We start from the raw sequence: 4586 nt of genomic DNA on the forward strand, positions 1-4586 counted from the left end.
GCTGCTCGAGAAGGTGTGGTGGGACTCTGTGGCGCTTCGCAGAGGTCTGAGGGAGGAGCTGATGCCCAAGACCCTAGTGGGAATGGGCAGAATTGGGCCAGATAGGAGCTCAGAACTTGGTCGCTGTGCTTGATAGAGCTGGGGGTGGAGATTCACTGCCTTAGAGGGACAAACACCACATGTGTTGGAAGCCGATGGCTGCGCAGACTCAGAGCTGTGGACAGATGGCCAAGGAGCAACCTCCTGTATTTTCTCCGGCCTGGTAGCAGAAGTCCACCAGCTACAGCCTTGTGAGCGGTTTGTCCTTGTCCCCAGCTTTCTCCTGTGTTCCCACAGCCTGCACCCACTGCTTGCTTCTCCATTTTTGATGTTCCGGTTTTGTTTTTTTTTCCGATGGAAGAAACGGACTCAGTCCTCGTTTCCTCTGCAAGTGGAAGGTATCGACATTGGTTTAGCTCTGGGCTTCATTGCGTTGGCTTTGTAATCACTGCCATTATGCAGATTTTCTCTCCTGGTTAACTCTACTTCTCAGGAGCAGCAGATTCAGCAGGTGGAACAGTCAGTTTCTATGGGCACTGCTTAAATATTTATTTCGGTCTCATCTTCACAGCCTCGGAGAAAGTGAAGGTTTCACTTAACTCCAGTTTTACCAGTGGCCGCCAGCTCTGCCTGCCTTCACGTTCCCCAGCCATAATGCACACAGATCTCTCAGCTGACCCTCAGGCCACATGCTCTGGGAGTGGCCTGGGACCTCCTGGTACCTCCAGCAGCCACCTCCTCCCACGGTCTCGCTGCAGGGATGCCCACCCTTGGCCATTCCACCAACTCAGCAGTCACTGCACATTCACCCACACTCGCCCCAGGGACAAGTGGCCTCTGAACCTGGTTTGGAGACCAGTTGCTGGTGCTCAAACCCTCCAGACCCACAGATGCCCATGGAACCTGGAGAACCTCAGCCAGGGAAATAGAAATGCAGTTTGGTAGGAAGCCAGGACAGACTGTGCTGGTGGAGCGCGGGGCATGGCCAGACACACCGACCAACAGCCTGGTGACCCTATTCATCCCCTTATCCCTCTTTTTCCCATATTTGCTTCCATAGACATCCCAGAAGAAGCCTTGTGCAGTGTAAAGGTGCTTCTCCCCAGCTGTACTTTGGGTTCTTCACCTGCTGCTGTGTCTGTGGGTAGAGGAACCACCTCTGCCTTTCCTGCACTGGGAGTAGCTGGACCAGAGTTTTTTGGGTTTGTCTGCCCGTTCTTGCCTCCCTGAGCTCCTTTGGCTGTGTGCAGATGAGTTTTTTATTGCAGAACTTAGGAATTACCTCTGTCAGACTCATCTAGGAGATTCCCTGCAGCTTCCCCTCGATTAAACCCAGCTCAGGAAGGGAAATATGAGGCTTTGTCTTCTCGAGGTGCCTGTGTCCTTGGCCAGGCTGCAGACTTGTGGCACAGCTGCCGATAGTGCTGTGCCCTCAGGGACTGCAAGTGTCCTGCTGGGAGTGGGGGGCTCCGTGCCGTAGGTGCCCTGTGATGCTCAGAGCCCCAAGCTGTAAGACCCACTGTCAGAGGGAAACATTGGAAAGGTTGGCTTGGATTTGGCTTTTTCCCATCCGAACGGGCTGCTCTGAGCAGAGCGTCGGTTGATGGGGCTTCCAAGGCTTGGCCTGGTGATGCCGGATGTGCCACAGGGCTGAGCGAGTCTGTGTAGTGGGGCTGGTTGTCTTTAACTGTTTTGGAGAAGAGTTCCTGGAACAGCAGCACCTCGTCAAGCGAAGCTCCCGGCTGCTCATGCTCTGCGCTGTGCATGGAGCTGGTCGGGGAGGCGGCGAGTGAAAAATTGAACTGCCTGCGTTTCTCCCCAGGTCGGAGCTCAAACAGGGTTCGGCAGGGGCTCGGCTGTGCCACATGGCGAGGGACGCCTGCGGGAGCATGAGGCTGAGTGGGTGGTTTTGGGGATGGTCCAGCCTGGGCCCTGTTTGGCATCTGCATCAGCCCCACATTCTGGTGGAGACAGGACTTTACATGACCAGGGCTGAGCTTGTGGTGCTCCCATCTCTGGTCCCAGGGAGGATGGTTTATTTGTGAGCACCTGGGGATACTGGGCTGCAAAAGAGCCAGCAGCGATTTATCGAGAGCGGGTGGCATCCAAGTGGTGTCATCCTGTGCTAGGACAGAGGGGCAGCTGCCTGGCCACGGCCAGGAATGAGCCTGGCCCCCTCAGCTCTGACACCACTTACCAGAGCTGGTGGATGTGGCATGGAGGCTGAGCATGCTGACAATCCTGCGTGCTGGCCGAGCAGGGGTGATGGCTGAAGTGGCTGGTGATGTGGTGTCCACACGTGTGTGGCAGAGGAGGAGGCTCAGAGTGATCTGGGGATGCTGCTACCCCCGCAGAAGCTGGATCCTGGCCGCTTCTCCCAATAACGCAACTGGAAAGTGGTGGCACTGGGCAGAAAGGTCATTTGTCTTCTTGCAGGGACAGAGTGCTGAGGAGACCCTGGCAAAAGCAGTGAACTAGAGCCTGCAAAGACCTGATCCAACTGTCATGGCTACAAAACCTATCTTGCCTGCAAGGATTTTTGTGTCTCCCAGAGGAATTGCTCCCTGCATCGCTTCCCATCCCATTCTCAGGCAATTGGTGCAGTTGGGTGTGCTCTCCACGGTCAGCACAGATGCTGTGTCCATTGTGTGACCAAAATTTGGGCAAAGACATGTCCAGTGAAGCTTTTGCACTCCTGTAGCTGGGCTGAGGCCTCATCTCTGCTCTCCCTGACAGCAGAGCAGTGGAGGGCTGGTCCCTGGAAGTAGCTGCAGATGTCCCAAAGGTGGCGGTGGCCAGGACAGTTGCAGAGGGAAGAGGGAGTGTTGCATTGCCACCATTCAAAGCTGGTAAGGCTTTTGGAGAGCAGCTGATGCAGAAGAGGCTCGGCACGTTGCTGGATGTTGGAGATGCTGCTGTGGGTGCCGGGACAGCAGTGACCACGTGCAAACCATCCTGGACCACCACGGGTCATGTTCCCAGCCCGGCCAGCATGATTGTTTTCGGGACAACACGAGTAGTTTTGTGTTGGCCCCTTGGCTGTGGGCAGCCTGGGTGGGGGAAGCATTTAGGGCAGGTAGCAAAGCCGCACTTTGCTCATGGGGACGTGCCCGTTCCTGTCCACTGTGGAGGAAAGGACCTGACTACTGCAGCCCATCGCTCCCTGGACAAAGAGCTGTCACATGCGAAACACGTCTCAGGTGGCTTTCACACAGCCAGCAGTTCTTGTGATATGATCTCCATCCCTTATGGAGATGCCTGCAGCCTCAGAGAGCTCTTCAGCAATTGTCCTCCATTAGATCTTCTGATCAAAGCCTGATAATTCCTTAAAACCTGAGTCTCGAAGCCAAACTGTTGTGTTGAACCTCAGTCCACAGGAGACATCCCCCGTGTTGGCTGTGCTTCCCCTCCTGTCCCCCTGCGTCCTTCCCTGACAGTCCCCGGCATGGTTTGTGGTTGCACCGTGGCGCAGAGGCCCCTTGGCTGCTGAGCTGTGCTGATGAACACAAAAGGAAAATGAAAAAGGGAAGCAGCAGCACATATTGCAGAACCATTGGAGGAGGTCAGGAAAACCCTGGGGACTCGTGACGTGGTGGGTCTGGAGGAGCCGTTGGCTCAACAAGGCACAAAATTCTGCTTATCAGAAAGCGGCATCATTTGCCTTCCCTTTTTGAGGTTTGAGTTAACTGAAACAAACCCCAGAAAAGTCCGAGGGAAAGCAAGATTTGAAGCCAGTGAGGAGTTGCTGGGATGAGTTTGGCCGCAGCTGCTGGTTCCTGCAGGTTGCTGGCAGCGACGGCCAGAAGCCCCAGCGCTGTGTTCTGGTTATCAAACCCTTTTCCCCGCTGGCTTCCCCAGCATCCAGGCTGCATTTAAAAAGTGCAGAAGATAAACCCTGAGTGAATGCTGGTGGAGCTGCCTGCTGGGAGGCTGCTTGAGGCAGAGGGCGAAGGGCTGTGCACCCACATCGCTGCTGGGGCCGCCCGGAACATCCCCCTGTGCTGCTCAGCTCAGGTCCATCTGGTGACACTGGGATTTGAGAGCAAACTGGAAGGTGGGGTGAGCTTTACCATACCAGTGCCATCCTGTCCCTCCAGCACGGTGCCGGGCACACAGCATGGTGAGCCAGCGTCTCGCCACGGCGGTAGAGGGACGGTTCCTGCTCCAGACTAACCCAGTTTAGCAGTGGCACTGGGGTGCTGCAAATCTGTGGCAATCTCGTGCTTCTCCTGCCTGGCGCGTCTTGGAGCTGCGCTGCTAGAGACAGCGTGGTGGGAGCTCCTGGGGAGGGGACAGGGGACCCTTTGCATCCCCCCGTGTCACCCAGCACGAGCACCTGGCTCTCATGGGATGGGCAGGGTGCAGGGCTGGAGGACCTGTGCAGGCAGGCAGCAAACTTGCAGGAAAGCAGAAGTCAGTCTGGTTCGGGCTGGGCTGTAGATGATCCGAAGCAGGAAACACGTTGGAGCCCTCAGGACTTGCACTGAAAAGGAGCTGGTGCAAGAGGCAGCTTCCCCAGGCGGGAAGCTAGGCCGGCTGCCTGCACC

The sequence above is a fragment of the Buceros rhinoceros genome, unplaced genomic scaffold, assembly GCF_000710305.1.
Source record: "Buceros rhinoceros silvestris isolate BGI_N320 unplaced genomic scaffold, ASM71030v1 scaffold32091, whole genome shotgun sequence".
Lineage (NCBI taxonomy): Eukaryota > Metazoa > Chordata > Aves > Bucerotiformes > Bucerotidae > Buceros > Buceros rhinoceros.